Genomic DNA, 18,659 nt, shown 5'->3' with positions numbered 1-18,659 from the left:
ACTCCTGCACGCGCTGTGTTTTAATGGCTCCATCTCCACATTAGACGTGCCTCGGGACTGTTTCCTCCTCTTGGCTGCCGCTCTGTTGGTCTCCCGCCGTCCCTTCTTAGCGACGTGTCCAGCGGGAGTCCACTTTTACTTAAGTCCACAATTACATCTCGGCATGTTAAGTGATCCGTGTCCTTATGTCTCTGTGTAATGTGGTGACGTTTGCTCTCATACCCCCCCCCCACCGCCCAAGGGTAATGCAGCCGGCGCAAAGGTAAATATTAATGATAACAGCGATAGCGTGCCAAGTTGAACATCGAGATATGGAGGGTAAACAATACTCAAAATTTCACTCGAGCGGGAAAATTCTGCCAAGCCTGCGTCATCGGAACAACCCGAGGAGCAACAGAACAGCGAGGCTTGCACCCCCTCCCCCCCACTCCTTAGAGATGGGGGGTTGAGAAAACTGGTGGCTTTGGGCAAGTCCATGACCCGAGAATGAATGATGGCCAGTGGGTTGAGTGAACAGGGCAGCTAAAGGAGAGAGAATGCTCTCTTCGTGGACGTCCAATGCGGAGATGGAGCAATGAAATTGGCTTGTGTAATATGAGCAAAGGGTGGGATTGTTAAAGTTGCAAGAGCTTGAGCGACGGTTTTGGTGGATGTCTTCCAACTGGATCGATCGTGGCTGGGGCAGAGGTTTCGAAATGTAGCTGCATCTCAATACGAACAGGACTCGTGTACAACGAAGAGCCACCAAAAATATGCCTAACTTTTTGTTTTTAAGAAACTTACAGCAGGTTTGTGGTGATTCACCTAGTACAGTGGTTCTTAACCTGGGGTGCGAGATGCCCTTTCAGAAGGTAAATGATCCGAACACGAATTAAGCACGGTCAGTACAACCACTTCTTCATCAGACTGCAGCAGTGGAATCTCCTGGCAGGTGATGTTAGGGTTTCCATGTTCCGTGACCGTCAAAAGGATATTGTCCCATTCTTCATGGGAGGTGATCTTGTAGCCTGCAACAACATCGATGGTGTAATGGCAGCCCTTAACATCGTTCATGATCCAGATGAGTAGAGACTATTCATTGATTCATAGAAGATGAGTCTTTAAGCTGTTTTGCTGCATAATGGCAATGTTTTGACATTTGTTTTATTACTGAGAACCAAAAGGGGGCAAGGCTGCGGTAAAGGTTATGAAACCACTGGCCTAGCTCATCTCCTACCCGGAGATTCAACGGATTGTCACGAGTCGGAATTTCAATTATTGTAAGCAATCCATTTACGTTGTGAACATTGTTGTAAAAATAGCAGCTTGGGAAACAATAAACTGTTTACCAGACTCGTGCGTCAATTCCCCTTTCCACGACTCGGCTTCAAAACAAAGACGAGCTCCCAGTGAATGTCAGGAACAATCCCTTCCTGCACTGAGACAGAATGACCGATAAAGCCTTGTGGATGACCTAACGCAGAAGACCCCTGGGTCTGATCTTCCACGAGGTTCACAGTTTAATCGGAGGCCGCATCCACTGCAACAAACCGTGGCAGATGCGGATAACCTGATTGCACAAATGGAAAATTAAAAACGCTCCAGTGTTGTGGTGTGCGACGGCTGTGGTCATCCAGAGCAGAGACTGTACACCATACAACGACGCAATGCCCCGATCCACAAATACGAAGGAGACGTCGCAGCGATCGCTGCTCTTCCTCGACGCAGCTATCTTCTGGCATGACCACGTGAATGTGAAATTGTAGTCGTTTCTCTGCGTCTACAGCAGCCGTACGACAGAAGATGACAAATCGAATCGAGCAGAGCGTCATTCAAAAGTGAGTTCGGTGCCATCTGCGATTTGGCAGGCTGTGATTTTTTTTTGACGCTGCTGCTGTTATACTGCGTTATATCACGTCCGATGACTCGATCACTCAAGCACTTGGAAGCATAGCCAGTTTCTTCCACGTGGTGGGAGCATATTCATTTCGTGAATAAGTTCCCAGCCAGTGGCGCGAAACGTCGGCCATCGTGTCGAACAAAGAGCGGTACGAGCCGAAACATCGGAGAGCTGACTTTACAGCCTCTCCCCTTCGTAACAACAGGGGGGGGGGAAATAAAAAAAAATATATAAGCTCGCACAGTTGAGCTCGGTGGGAAAGGACGGGACGAGCCTGGCTCTGGCTCAGAGCAGCTCGTATTCCATGACCACAGCCGCAGGCCAAGCGGCGCGGACGGCCAAGCCGGATGCCCTCTGTGCCGACGGCCCTGAATCTGCACAAGTGGCGCTGATACCATCTCCATGCACCAATCTCTCACCATTACCAATCCCACACAGCCCCCACCACCACCACGACACCCACATCGCAAAATGTGGCTAAAATAGGACCCGGAGACGTTGGCCCTTACGGTCTGGCACCTCTTGCAGAGCCAGCGGTAGGGATATGTGGGGAGCCACCCAACGATGGTGATGGATCATTGAGAGGGTGGGAGGGGTGGCTAAAAAAATATATATATTTTCCCTCCCCCTACTCCGTAGTGAGATGACGAAAGAGATCTGGGCAAAAGATAGAGATGGAGCGAGATAGCGATAGATGCAGATGAGACGGAGTTGTAGTGAAATGAAGAGAGATACCGACAAGAGGGGGAGATTGAGGTCGACAAAGAGAGGGATTAATGGGACGTTTCACGTTTATCAACTTCGTGTGTTTATTCGCCTCTTGAATTCGAGCCGATAATCTCTGCCATGGAGGCTGAGGCCCCTTGAGCTACTTGGGACACGGTTTTATTGCGTTTCGCGCCACCACTGCACCCGCATTCACGGTTGCTGAGACGGCCGCCTCGATGGGGATGGGGGTAGTGATGGGGGGGGCAGTGAGTGGGGGGGGGGTACTAACAACACACAGCGTTGTGTGTACAAAGCTCTCAGCCTTATCCAGACCAACAACTCAAGAGAACTGAACGTTTGACCGGCGGGGAGTGGTGGTGGTGGTGGTGGGAAGTCCGTCTTTTTGCGGTTAATGCACTGCGCTACCTGAGATAAATTCCCAGCTATGTATGGACAACTGAATCGGCGTTGACCGGCGTGGTGATGTATGGTCGAACAAACTCCAAACTACCGGCTTGGTATCTGGGGAGGACTTCATCCAGCAGTGGAATGAGAAAAGGGCCGTACACGTGGATGATATTTGCCGTCGTTTCACGTGACCGCAGAAATTGTTTCCACAGGAAACAAAAAACATCTCATTCATTTTTGAAGCTTGAAGCCAAGATTTTTTTTAAATTAAATTTCCGATAGTTTAAACTAAAAAAAAACAATGTTAGTTGGAACAGTAAGCCGAGTGTATGGCATTTTGTGAACAAGGAATAGGTTTTTTCGGTAAAGTCACGTAGGTAAAACACATTAAAAAGTAAAATAAAATAAAAATCACGACGTTTCGGAGGCAACACAAGCTTCCGTCTTCAGGTGGTACCGTCACAGCCACGACAGCTGTATCAAGTAAATGAGAGATTGCAGAAGCCACCACTCCGTTTATATAATGGTTGGAGGAGGTGGTGGAGCAAGGGCCGCATACTTTTATTAATATGGTAAGGTGAGGCTTAAGACTAAGAATAGACACATCAAGCTGGGCCTCATGAAAAACTTTGTCAAAGCCATGGACAAAACACAAGCAGCTTTCAATTACCTCCGAGGTTAAATTTTGACTTAAAACTTTTTTTTTCTCTCCGCCTGATGAAGACCGCTTGTGTTGCGATCGAAACGTCGTGGGTTTTTTGCTTTCATTTTTTATTTTATTTTAGTTTTCTATCTATATAACTTAACCGAAATTACCAAAGAATACGAATTCCAAGGTTAAGTGGTCCTCAGATTCGTGAACTTCTTCGAGATGATGCATTTGACAATACACTGCGTGGACAAGACGGCATGGAAAGCCTTCCAGTTAGTGGCAACACATTTTCTCGGAAACAACAAGGCAGACAACTCCTCTGCGGCTGCCTGGAGAGCCTCTTCCTCCCGATATTAGGAAGCCACTGAAGCCATGCACTTTTAAATCTAGATTGTACACTCATTTCTTTAGAACTGCTTTTTGTGTTTAGTTTGTTGTCCGCCCCGCACCTACGATTAGCGCCGTCGACTACGTACGCAGCGAAATAAGTTCAACATATTGTAGATACACAGCCATAGCGAGAGGCAGACTCGATGTGGTGTGCCGGGTTCGGAAATATTTTCAAAGCCGGCCGAAATGAAGCCCTGTGTTTGTTTATATAATAATAATAATCGTCTGGCCGGTCTACCGAAATTTACATGGAAAAAATAATTCTCTCCAACGTAACCCACACAACTAAGCTTCACGACGCGTTATATGAAATTGCAACGACGAGCACCAGCTGTGCGGTTAAATAAATAAATCAATCCTGGTAACTTAAGACAAACCACATATCCGGGAATCACACGAGCGGGAGCACCATATTTTTTGTCCTCATAGATTAAGTACACTAATTAAAACAAAATTATCGCTCTAAAAGCTTCGCAAACGTTGACGAGATCGCGAGCGCAGATTAACGCGCCGTACGCACACATCCCAAAAAAAAAATGTGACATTTGCAAACTTTTCGAAGTGTTTTCCTGTGCGTGTTTACACAGTGCCAGAATATGCAGCGAGCAGGCGCTGGGACTGCCTGTTTACAATATGCAAAAAGCTCTGGGGGGGTGGAAAAAAACTCACCAATGTTTAACTTGGCAGAGCTGAGCCCTTTTGACCGCAGTACCGTCCAAAAAGATCTCCCCCCCCCACCCGACTTGCCGTTCTCTCGCCAAACCTCACAGACAGACGTCAGAGACGCCCCGATGAAATCCATCCTCGCAGCCCAGTCGCGGTCCCGCGGGTCGAGACGCGGGGAGCGGATGTGAGGCCCCCTTTGCTTTTCCTTAGAACTGTCCAAAAAAAAAGGAAATGCTTTTCCAGCATTTACACGCAGCACCGTCTGAATGTATCACGTTGAATTCATTATGAGAGATTCTAAACGCATCAATTCGACTTGGATTTATAGGTGTGTCCAAATGTGACCGGGCCGTTGCATCGCATGCACCGCGAGAGATGGCGACGGCTTGGAGGAGGCCCTCGTTTAGCAGTGGATAAGATCATGGCTAATGACAGTTGTTGTTGTTGTTGTCTGACAATTGACGCCTTCATGGACTTCATCCTTGCTGTGCTCAGTGGTTACCAAGAGAAGCCTGATGGAGGTGGGGGGGGGCAAAGGGGATACGGGGACTCCATATCTCGCGGGAGTTGCCCCAAAACTTACAAGAATGTTTTCTTATTATTTAAATGATGGATTAGAAAGTAAATATCGGCGATGGAGAAACATGTGTGGTTAATGATTCAGCCACCCACGGCATTTATCATTAATATATTAATCTACTGTCCCGAATAAACATTATCAAAGCCACCCCTGGGACATTTTACAAAGGTCAATTCGACGAGAAAATGACCCTGGATGGCAGGGCAGATGAGTGGATCAGAGGGCGCTTGACGGGACACAGAAAGTCGTTCTGTGGCATCTCCTTCCACAGACCGCTCTCTAATACAAGGCGACGCTCTGCAGTGCGAGAGCTCGAATTAGATTTGTTTAATTTTCATGACAGCGATCGCTCCAAATTAGATGAAAATGGAGAAGACAGACATTTAAAGCAATCAATCTATTTTCCCAGTTCCCAGCGTGTGACCTCCACTCCAATGGCTGGGAATTCCTGGTGACTGCCCAACAAACCCATCGCGTTCAATTTGGTTGCGCGCTTCATTTGCCCAAATTCCAGCCCCCGAGATTCGACATATCGGTTTGACCGTCGTGCGGTCAACATTATTGCCACGTGTCCGGATGGGTGGCACAGTTCTGCCCTGCTGTGTGGAGCAAAGGTCACTCGATGGGATAGCAGAGGCAGCTCCGTGCGATCTGTTTCTGTGGGCCACTCTGGAGCACAAAGGGTTGCAATGTTCTGTGAGCTATGCGAGCGACAGAGCACGCCTGGATGAAACGGGAACTTAAACATTTTATTTTCAACCAAGACAGCCAGCTTGGCGCGTAGTCTCCAAGCAGGGTGTCGAATTCGTTGGCACTGGGCATAGGCCCTGTACGCCGTCATCACGGCCCACATTTTGTGAACATTCTATCGTACATTTCTTAATAATGAAACGCGTAGCAATCGCCCCAACAGGACTCATTTTAAACACAGGCCATCATGGGGGTCGGCCATCAAACTAACAGGACGAGCCATTTTTTTAGAACTCGGTCAAACACGCAATATTTCATGAGCCGCAATGCACGCGGTGAACACGAGACGGTGGTGCTTACTAAATAAGCGTCACGAAGAAGTCCTTAAAGAGCCGCTTGCAGCTCTGAAGCCGCACGTTGCCGACTCCTGCCCATGGTAAACTGGACTTCCATGGTGAACTGGACTTCCATGGTAAACTGGACTCCCATGGTAAACTGGACTCCCATGGTAAACTGGACTCCCATGGTGAACTGGACTCTCACGGTGAACTGGACTTCCACGGTAAACTGGACTCCCATGGTAAACTGGACTCCCATGGTGAACTGGACTCCCATGGTAAACTGGACTCCCATGGTAAACTGGACTTCCACGGTAAACTGGACTCCCATGGTAAACTGGACTCCCATGGTGAACTGGACTCCCATGGTAAACTGGACTCCCATGGTGAACTGTATTCCCATGGTGAACTGGACTCCCATGGTGAACTGTACTTCCATGGTAAACTGGACTTCCACGGTAAACTGGATTCCCATGGTGAACTGGACTCCCATGGTGAACTGGATTCCCATGGTAAACTGGACTCCCATGGTGAACTGGATTCCCATGGTAAACTGGACTCCCATGGTGAACTGGACTTCCATGGTAAACTGGACTCCCACGGTAAACTGGACTCCCATGGTAAACTGGACTCTCATGGTAAACTGGATTCCCATGGTAAAGTGGACTCCCATGGTGAACTGGACTCTCATGGTCAGGAGTCCACAACCAAGAGAACAAGAAAACGCATTTTCCTTCCGGAATTAGAAAGCCACTGGAGCTATTCACATTTAAATCGACATTGAAAACTAATTTCTTCAGAACTACTTTTTGTGTTTAGTTTGTTGTCCTTACCCCGCGCCCTTGACAATGACGGGTTGGTTACGTCCGGTGCGTAAGACGTTCAACGTGCATACGTTTATCCCAGGAGGGCTTCACTACTTCACCGTAGCCAATGGAAATCGCAGTCATTTGTGGAGCCTACCAGGCTCGTTTCACGGCACCGCGGGGATTTGTCATTGCACATTGTTCACCTTGGTCCACACAGTGCGGTCCTAGCGGCAGGCGTGGTTCACAGCGCAGTCGACTAGTTGGTGCAGTCTACGGGATGGTCCAGATGTATTGTGACACCCCCCCCCCCCCCCCATTTCATTCTCTAAAACTTAATGTGTTTTGTAAGTACTGGTGATTGAAAACAGAAATGAATGTGCAAAGGAAACGAAAAAAAAGGTCTTGTCTGTGAGTTAATTTCCAATCTCTTCGGTGGCATCAGAGAAGTCACGGACATCACGGCTCACTTTGTGAACACCTGGCGCTGTGCCCCCTAACCAATGGCCAATCAAACTCCTGTTGCTCGTGTCCCGTGCTAGAAGCTTTGAGTGTGCTGTGATGGACGTTACGACATTTTTACAGGCCAGCAAATGCACCGCTGGATGAAGGTGCCTCCCCACACCTTGACAGACCGGTAGTTACGCTCCACTCCGCTGGGCAATGCTGGTTGATGGAGGGCCAGGACCAGTTGAGATGTCGTTTCGCCGCTGTTGCATATAGATGTTGAACTTCTTTCGCTCCGTACGCAGCCAACTACGTGCTAATCGGAGGTGCGGGGAAGGACAACAAACTAAGCGCGCTGTAGACGGTACAACGGCAATGGCAGTATGAGGAATTTAATCCTGGACCTCTGCATCTCGTCACGTTCACGAGCTTGGTCATTCACGGAACGCGTGGAACACAAACCGAAGCGAATGGAGAGACGCATGCTTCGAATTAGGGGCGAGGCTTTCCTGGATGGAAACTAGATGAAAGCCAAATCTGAATAAAACAGTTTGAATGAATGGCACAACGAGAGCAAATCGCCAACTTCCTTCATGCAGCTCTCACGCGCCCATTGTTTGTCGAGTCGACGCTGTGTTCTCAGATTTTTTTTTTATTTTAATCGTTTTCCTGACGGTTTCACACAGGTGTGTGCGTGCCAGAGTGTTTTTCTTTTGTGCCTCTGGCTTCAGATCGCGTTATCTCTGTTCACTGTTTTTTTTTTATATCTGGCCCCACTTTCATCATGCTTATCCCTTACAATCAGCGCTGACCGAACACAGAAGGTTGCGTTAAACTAATGAATGGTCCACCCAAAAATCCCATCCTCACAAACCATGGCAGATGCGGATAACTGATGCACAAATAGAAAATTATAATTCTTGCTTCTTTCGGTAAAGTCAGGTAAAAGCGAAACAATAAAATAACAAAAATATAAAACCGAAAGAACCAAGAATATGAATCCCTGCAGTCACGAAAGCTTTAAATCAAAATTGAAGAAAATTATAATTTTAAAAAAAACTCTCCAGTATTAGTGTGCGAATGCGGTCATCCAGAACAGGCCGTACGACGTATAACGACGCAATGCCCCGGACCCACAAATGCGAAGAAGGAGTTTGGCATCACAGCGATGGCACTCCGTTGCTCCTGACGTGCTTATCTGGGCCTCACCACGTGCAGGATGTGTTGCTCTGCATCTACATCAGCCGTACGACACAGCAAGACGAGGTGCTGGTGGTATGCGTTGGCCATCACTCTGCCCTCTCTCTCTCTCTGCAGTTGTGCAGCTGCTGCTTAAGAAACCGTCTTAAAATTCACCGAACATCCGAGCTCGATTTTCATTATCTTTTAACAGTTCTGCGTGTGCCCGTCATGATCAAGTCCGACCTCCCTCTTTCGGCGACGCTCACGTTCCACGTTACCGACTTCAATCTCGAGCCTTGCGTTAAGCGACTCTCAATTTTGCCCTCCCCAGTAGGGGATTAAAAGTCCATTTGAAATTCCAGCCACGGTAACCGTACCCTCAACAGTTGCGTAACTCCTTTGCACCCACTCGTCAAAAAACAAGGTTGCGTGCTCGCACGGAAAATGTTAACATTGATACATCCGCGAACTGAGCCAGAAATTGGTGTGAGCGGTTAGAGCCGAAGCTACAGCTGCTGGAGCTACAGCTGCTGGAGCTACAGCTGCTGGAGCTACAGCTGCCGGAGCTACAGCTGCCGGAGCTACAGCTGCTGGAGCTACAGCTGCTAGAGCTACAGCTGCTGGAGCTACAGCTGCCGGAGCTACAGCGGCTGGAGCTACAGCTGCTGGAGCTACAGCGGCTGGAGCTACAGCAGCTGGAGCTACAGCTGCCGGAGCTACAGCTGCTGGAGCTACAGCGGCTGGAGCTACAGCTGCTGGAGCTACAGCTGCCGGAGCTACAGCTGCTGGAGCTACAGCGGCTGGAGCTACAGCTGCCGGAGCTACAGCTGCTGGAGCTACAGCGGCTGGAGCTACAGCTGCTGGAGTTACAGCTGCTGGAGCTACAGCGGCTGGAGCTACAGCTGCTGGAGCTACAGCTGCTGGAGCTACAGCTGCTGGAGCTACAGCTGCTGGAGCTACAGCTGCTGGAGCTACAGCTGCTGGAGCTACAGCGGCTGGAGCTACAGCTGCTGGAGCTACAGCTGCCGGAGCTACAGCTGCTGGAGCTACAGCTGCTAGAGCTACAGCTGCTGGAGCTACAGCTGCCGGAGCTACAGCGGCTGGAGCTACAGCTGCTGGAGCTACAGCGGCTGGAGCTACAGCAGCTGGAGCTACAGCTTCCGGAGCTACAGCTGCTGGAGCTACAGCGGCCGGAGCTACAGCTGCTGGAGCTACAGCTGCCGGAGCTACAGCTGCTGGAGCTACAGCTGCTGGAGCTACAGCGGCTGGAGCTACAGCTGCTGGAGCTACAGCTGCTGGAGCTACAGCTGCTGGAGCTACAGCTGAAGCTACAGCTGCTGTAGCTACAGCTGCTGGAGCCGTAGCTCCAAGCTACAGTTGTTGGAGCTGTACCGACAGCTGTCAGAGCCGTAGCTCCGAGCTCCGGCTGTTGTTTATCCTTGTTGGTGCTGGGGTGCGACCAAGCGGATGGATGTGACACGGCCAGGGCTCGCTTCCCAGGGCGCGTCTTGTGGATCGGCACAGCAGAGCACGGCAAGGCACACGTGAATTCGCGCCCGCTATCTTTAGCTGTTGACTAATCGGCAATGTTTGGAAAGGACAGATATATATATTGTTTTGCACCTTGTCCAAATGTAGACCCCGACGTGTGTTAGAGTAACCCTCGCTTGACTCGCGACCACATGGTGTAAGCGAAAATCATATTCACGTGAGTTTGAATATGGATTGGATTGCTCCAGAAAGATTAAAAATGGACTTCCTTCTCAAGTGCGCGCCGTACGTGGCGGTGATCGTCTCTTGTTTACAACCTCGAGCCAGTGGTGGAAATTCCACATTGCTATGGCGGGGGTGAGCCTATCCACAGGACGACCACTGTTGATTTACCCAACAAAGTGGTAGTAATTTTATCGACCCCGGAGGGATGATAGGCTGAGTCAATCCCCAACCAGGAGTTGAACTGCCGAAACCTTTCCGAATTGCGGGTCACGCGCTCTACCACTGAGCCACGTGGCCAGGTGTTTGCTCCTCCCGACTGATTTGTACCCTTGGGGTCAGGGTTCAGACAGGTGTCGTGAAAGAGTAAACTTACCTGCCGTTGCATAATGGTCAGCACAATGAAAGTGAAATCAAAGGTCGATTCCATCAAGCTTCTTAAATCCCCCTCCACCGCCTCTGTTCACCCGGCAGTATGAATGAATTCACCGCAGTTAATCGATGAACGCGCCACCTGTGGTGGGGTAAAGTGTGGGAACTCCCACTTTTTCCGAGACGTCTAAGTGGAGGCCGTTCCGCCAGCAGCGGCTTGAACGAGTAATTGCAGGGCTGCGCCTATAATTGTGTACACACGTATCCCCCGACACTGGAACGTTGTTTATGCAATATGTGACGCACGGCGCTTTGGCTGCGATTTGGCACACGGCTCGGTGTGGTGACACGGTGCCAATTCTAGAGGGCACTGAACAGGGAAGGGCCCCATTCCGATCTGGTGCCACTGGTGGCCAAAGCACCAAATTCACTGCTGGGTGAAACCAGCGTCACAAAGCCCAATCGCAGTGCCAGGCGATTCTTCATACGAATCATACTTGAATCCCACACAATCCATGCTATGGGCGATCCTCCTATGGGTGATTCCCATGTTCCCAAAAAAAAGAAGAGACAATCTCCGTTGACTTGAATGGGTTTCTGACAGGGATTCTACCATGTGAGAATCATCCAATTGAATTCCATTCGTAGAGGCAAGATTCATCACTGAAATGAATGGGACTCTGCAGTGACCATTCTTGTTGGAGCTACGATGGGGAAACAAAGAGGGAGCAACCAACACGCTTGACAGATTTTCGCTGTTGGGCTCTGTCGTGGCTTTTGGATTTGTGTTCGTCACGACGCGACTGCTGCTTGGCTGCCATGCGATGGTCCCGTCGCATAGAAAATGCTGACGATCGCACGGTGCCATTCGCAGTCGCGTTGCAATCCAGGCGCTGGGTTGTGATTCCGGGAGAGCATCCATGGAATTGCTGCGGTGGAGTACTCCAATACCGTTCATGGCGCATCGAGGCAGGAACAACATTGTGATGACAAAAAAAAAACCACGGGAAGAAATGGAATGGTAATCAGAATATTTATTTATACTGGAGAAATCCGATGAGCTACGAAGCTATGTTTTCCCACAGGTGTCCAGTACATCGACAGAGCGGTGAATGGGGAGTGGAGGGCAGAGCAGTGACGATGCTCAAGAAATGACATCACGCAAGAATCAAAGAGCAAATGTGCTTGGCAAAAAAATTAACAAAGAACTCCCTGTATAGCCTTGACAGACTGTTGGGGCAAGTGCTGTTAGCGAGCACCTATGAAGGCCGACACGGCAACACGAATGGGTGGTTGGCCAACACCACGCCCGGCCGCCTTTATCTCCCTAGTGGCGATGTTTACACATCGCACCAGGTACTCGTTTGAGGCCGAGTCGACCTAGGGGTGGCCCAGGACCGGTTCAGATAATCTTCACTGGCGTTGGCCGTGAGCGGGAATCGAACTCGGCTCGCCGGGTTCGCGGAGCAGGCAGCCTAACCGTTGCACCACCGCTCCCCTAAAAAAACCACACACACAACACACATATCTGTGTGTGCAACAAGTTGCTGCTTATGTAAGAAAGCAGTCGCCTCCGTTGCGCCTCTGCAAATGGAAAACAAGTAGCATATTTGTCGTAAGGCGATATGAGAGTCTACACGGCCCGCGGTGGTGAGCGCTCGACAGCTGCCTTTGACTGAACCGAAGCTGTTTGCACTGCGCCGAGACGTCACGCAACGCAGGGATGGCCTCGCAAACAATGAAACGAGAGAGGTGGTGGAGGGTGGGAGGGGAGGTGAGCTTAACAGATTTACTACAACGGTAACAACAACAACAAAACCAAGGGTGGCACAGTCGGGTTTTTTACAATCGGGTTTAATTGTTTTTTTATATTAAACCCGATCATCTGAAATTGGGAGAAATCCGGTTTAATTGGTTCTAATTGCAGAACCGCACTTCTCAACGATGGGCTTCATCCATTCCAAGCGAAGGAACTCACTGGCACCCACGATTGTGGAGGAGAAGCTCGTGTTCATCAAGACCAACCTGCCCGCCGCATTCTACGACTACCCCGTGCCCGACTGCGCCGTGAGGCAAGCCCGTCAACGCAAGAGAACCACCGCAACGGTGGTCACGCCAGTGAGACACACAGCCCATCACACAGCCAGAACCATCGATACATCGAGGCTAAGGGAGCAAAGGTGGCCATGTTAGTGAGACCCCAGCCCGTTAATGCAGAGGCACCTAACAGGGCAATGCAACTCAGAGAGTCGGAGACAACAGCCAAACGGCAGGGAAGAAGGGAAGCATCACAGCAAGTAACGACTTTGCTTGGCTAATAACGTCCTTCCAATGATTGCTCAGCTTATACCCATCTTCTCGGTTGAAATTGTCTCTGTGTTTATATATCTGGATGGCTTCATGGACACATCTTCGATGGTAGCCCGAAGGTTTGCAGAGTACCTTGGTCTCGAAAACAAAAACAATATCGTGCGAGCCCACTGCATTATAACAATGATCAGCCACTGCAGAGGTATTGGTTCTGCCGTGATGTTGTTTCGTTTCCCCAATGTAACTGCTGCCGCAGACACAACTTCCTTTGTAGACACCAGGGTATTGCATGACAGAAATGACATTCTTTACAGATGGGATCAAATCACGGATTTTGTGTACTGTATTAAATCGGACCTGGATCTTGTGTTTGTTTAAGATTTTGGAAATATTTTTGGTAACACCTGCTATGTATGGCAAGGTGATGGTTTTGATTGGGTCCTCAGATGGTTCTCTCACCATGGTTGGGGCTACAGATTTGCGGATTGTGCGGTCTGAGTATCCATTCATCTTGAGGGCTTGGTGTACGTACTCCAGTTCACTGGCTCGGTGGCGCTGGTCGGAGATGCAGCGGGCCCTATGGTGTAGTGTTTTGATGAGGGAATTCTTCTGGGTTGGATGGTGGTGGGAGCCAGGCTTTAGATAGAAATCCGTGTGGGTGGCTTTCCTGTAGACGGAATGTCCCAACGAGCCATTAGGTCTCTTCTCGATCAAAACATTCAGGAATGGTAGCTTGCCATCATTTTCCACTTCCATGGTGAATTTGATGGATGGGTGTATGGAATTGATGTTGTTGAAAAACTGGTTCAGTGCTGGCTGGTCATGTGGCCAGATGACGAAAGTGTCATCTACGTATCTCTTCCACAGGTAAGGACGTAGGGTGGATGTCAGGATGGCATCTGTTTCAAATTTCTCCATGAAAACATTAATTACCACTGGTGATAAGGGAGAACCCATAGGGGTACCTTCATTTTGTTTGTAGAATGTACCATTCCAGATGAAGTACGTGTTGGTAAGGCAGTGCCTCACCAAAGTTGGTACATCAGGATGCAGTCCCTGTTGGACCAAGTCTTCAATGATTCGTTAGTCTGAACCACCGGCCACAGTCCCTCCGAGCGACGTGTCCTTCCCCAAAGTTCCACTTGCTCGACTGACCACTCAAAGTGATGTCTCGTCTGTGCTCGAGTCCACGTGCCCCTCTTTGCTGCCCTCCGAGCATGCGTCTGTCTCTCTCCACGCTTCATAGCAGGAAATGATACCAGTTATTGATCACACGTGTATATATATACAAAACATCGCAAATCTAAAACAAAGCAAAAAAATCAACCAGTATTCTGAACTTGGAAAATATGCATCGTGCAATTCTTATTTTATTCCTGTGCTGCCTGCAATGTGTTTATGTTTAGTTTAACGTTACATGGACATCAGTTGAATGTTTTGCTTCTGGTACGGGATACCTTCTCGAATGAAACCCGTTGACTTTTCAGAATCAAAATATGTATTTAAACTCGCGGATTCCGATGAGCTATTAATCACGTTAAACAGCCGTCCAGTCGGGGCGGGTAAGAACCATCACAACAACAAACGATACAAAAACACAATTGTAGTGCAGAGTACAAGAAAGCTAAACAAAGCACCCAAACACGTACAAACAAAACTAAACCATCACCATCCTACCAGACAAAGCCTACTGGAGGTATTCACTTATTTTTCAAAAGCCACCTGGCCACAAATGACGGCTCTATAAAGTGGCCCATCATTTGGACATTTATAGCAGCAAAATCATCTAAATCGTCTAAGCGCATGTTTCTAAGAGGCGGAGCGGCAATGCAAGGGTGTTTCATCTGGGGTGAGGATGGCGAGGAGATGGAGCGATGAATTAGACTCGTGCGCGGGCGCTGGCGTGGAATATTACATCGCAGAAGTCTGAGAGATGACAACGGATTTGGGACACATTCATCCAGAAGTGGATTGACCATGGCTGCTGCTGCTGATGATGATGTAGTATGGGCATCCTTCATTTAACCAGGAGATGAAATATATGCCTGTTGAGAAAAAAAGACAACATGGGTCGTATTAACTTAATTAGAGTGTAACATTTTCTTAAACTATATTTAAAGACCTTGCCTATATTTAACCAAAAAAAGCACATATTCAAACTGTAAATAAAGCCGTATATAGATCACAAACGTGAACGTTTCAAAAAAATAACTGACTTTGAATAATCGCGTAACCTAGTTCTGTGACCTAAATCTGTAATTCCGTAACAGATGAGAGAGCGGGTTAGAGTGGGGGGGGGGGGGGTGTGTCTTTTTTTTTTTGAAAACTGAACCATACATATTAGAAAGAATCAATATTTTAGCAAAGCGCCTAAACAAAAGCCATGCCAATCCGTGCCTACATCAGAATCGCAATCTGTATTTAGACAGGAGGAATCCGATTAGCTATGAAGCGATTTTTTTTCACTGTTGCCCAGGAGTGGTGCATGACAATTGCGTGACCATCGGGCATCGGCGTTCGAACAAAAAATGGAACGAAAGATGACGAGGTGCTCAAATATTCGCATTCGAGGCTTTGCACCGAGAGACGGGAAGAGGAGGAAGCACGTGGATGCAGCGGACACGGACGATGCTGAGACGTCACCTTGACTCTGTTGAATCTCGGCTGCCACCACTTGGTTAGGAACTGGTAACGTATTCGCACCCCGAACCACGGCAATGATGATGGTCAACACACTTTTTCTGGCATAAGGTATTCCAACGGTTTTAAGGTAATTTTGGGGTGCTGATTCCAAATTTGGCATCAGTTTTTTTTCTATCACATCAGGTTTTTGAGATATCAAATATTGCATTTTCAATGAAAACTGCAGAAGAAAAATATTAAATAAATGTGGATATCTACATAAAATGATATTATAAACACACTATCCTAAAAATACAGCACCATATTTTAACACTAAAGCAGTCACTGACTCGCAACAACTTGCAATCATAAGTGACAGAGTTAATTTCGGGTAAAATCAATAAAAATGGGGTATGCCGATAGCATAAAAATTAGATGTGATAGAGCAAATCTGAGATCAGATTTGGAATCAGCACCCTGAAATTAGTCTAAAACAGCTGCAAAAGTCCAGGCCAGAGAAAATGTGTTTTTTTTGTTGACCAGTGAATCATTATTATGAGCGTGGATCGAGTATCATGGCTCTGTGTTTACATGGATGCGTTTGGCATTCATCTCGAACAGGGGTCGACAACCAACATAACAAGAAGAGCCATTTATTTTTGAATTCCGAAAAAATATATATTTATGTCAAGAGCCGCACTGCACGTGGATACGAGACGAAGGTCCTGAAAAATATCGCCACGAAGAGGCCCTTAAACAGCCACATGCGGCTCCGCAGCCGCAGGTGACAGACGCCTGATCGAGACACACACAGCGACGCATTCTCATTTGCTTCACATGTGCTTGCTGAGCCGCCTTGGCGGTGAGTGTTTGATAGAATTCACAGTGCGTTGTAACCCAACTGCCAGGTGGAGGCCTCCCCACGGCGTTTCGGTCGTGGGGGTATTTTTTTGACCATACTTCACCAAACCGGTCAGTGTGGGTGAGTGCACAGGCGACTCAGAACCAACTGAGGTATCGCTGATGTTGGCCGTGGCCGGGAATCAAACGTAAGTCATCGCACAATGCGCTAACCACAGCGCGATCACTCCATTCCTCAAATAATATTCGTAATATCGCCTTTACTGCACGTTATTTGATTTCAACTGCATATTCTAGGTCACCGTTTGAGTACGAAGGACGCTGATGAGAACTAGAGGCGCTCTGCAGGCCTCCTGCTGTGTTTCAGTGCCCCCTGCTGCACATGCACAGTACCTGCACCACTCCGTGCCAAGCCAGCCGTGGGTGAATCGTGGGTCTCGAGAGAGAGACACTGGCTCCCCAGCACATGGCGACGTGCAGATTCCAGCAGGCGCACGAAGCCACCAGCAGACACGCGTAAGGTGCTTTGTTAGGAAGCGGATACACTTTCGACATTCGTTTGTTTTCATTGCATCGTGTGCCCGTGTAAAACATACATTCTATTCAGTGCAGTAGTGTGGCTATGATTAACGAGGCAGTGGATTGGCACTCTGTGCTACGAACAAACAAACATGGCTAAACCAATACACTTTTCGAAATCACCAAAATAAAGCCATGAAACCAATGAAACAGTGATCATAGGAACTGACGGAATTTTCACAATAAATGGCATAACTGTTAGGCGTGGGGTTGCTGCAGGGGCAGCCGAGGAAGAAGATTTACGTGCAGAGTAAACTTAAACAGCTTTCACGAAATTGTAGGGACGAACCCTGAAAACGGATTTAAATTATAGGCCACCGTTAAATCAGCCCCCCCCCCCCCCCATTATTTCCCCGGCCCATTTAACGAGCATGGTGAAGTATGGTCAAACAACCCCCATGCCCAACGCGGCACGTGGTGGGTGGGGGGCCTTCATCCAGCCGTGGAGTGCTGGGACAGGGCTGAGCATTCTGAAATGAAATGATGAACGAACGATTACCACATTGATGAGCACCGCAGGACACCGGTACAGGCCAAGTTCATTCATTCAAGTTCAATTAATAGGTAAAGCCCTGTGAGTCATTCGGCTCTTGAATCGGGTGCAACCGCAACAAACAAAAAAACAAAAACATGAACAAAAAAACATCTTAAAGTGAATATGTGACTGAGTGCAAACAGAAACGAAAGACAGCTAAATATTGCAGAAAAAAACACCGTACACCAACGCAGTGTGCAAAAATCCTAGCTGGATGCAAGTCAAAAAACCAACAACAACCACAAGACAACTTAGATTAAGGCCATCAGTCTAACTCTGTACTACAACAAACAAACATGGCTGAACCAATACACTTTTCGAAATCACCAAAATAAAGCCATGAAACCAATGAAACAGTGATCATAGGAACTGACGGAATTTTCACAATAAATGGCATAACTATTAGGCGTGGGGATGCTGCAGGGGCAGGCGAGGAAGAAGATTTACGTGCAGAGTAAACTTAAACAGCTTTCACGAAATTGTAGGGACGCGTCACAAGGCACGAGTGTCAGCGAGGAACACTCACACGACGACTGCTGGGGCAAGTGGTGTTAGCGAGCACCTATGAAGGCCGGAACGGAACACGAATGGGGTTGGTGACCAGACACCACGTACGACCGCCTTTGTCTCCCAAATGGTGATGTTTAACCGCCACACCGGGTTACTCATTTGAGGCTGAGTCGACCTAATCGAGGTCCAGAACCGGTTCAGGTAATCGTCACTGGTGTTGGCTGTGAGTGGAAAACAAGTCGGGGGGGGGGGGCATGGGTGGGGGGTGACGCGTGCCTTGGTTTCGGGGGGGGGGGGCATGGGTGGGGGGTGACGCGTGCCTTGGTTTCGGGGGGGGGGCATGGGTGGGGGGTGACGCGTGCCTTGGTTTCGGGGGGGGGGGGCATGGGTGGGGGGTGACGCGTGCCTTGG

This window comes from Lampetra fluviatilis, chromosome 39 (assembly GCF_964198595.1).
Source record: "Lampetra fluviatilis chromosome 39, kcLamFluv1.1, whole genome shotgun sequence".
NCBI classification, from domain to species: domain Eukaryota; kingdom Metazoa; phylum Chordata; class Hyperoartia; order Petromyzontiformes; family Petromyzontidae; genus Lampetra; species Lampetra fluviatilis.
This window is presented reverse-complemented; position numbering follows the sequence as displayed.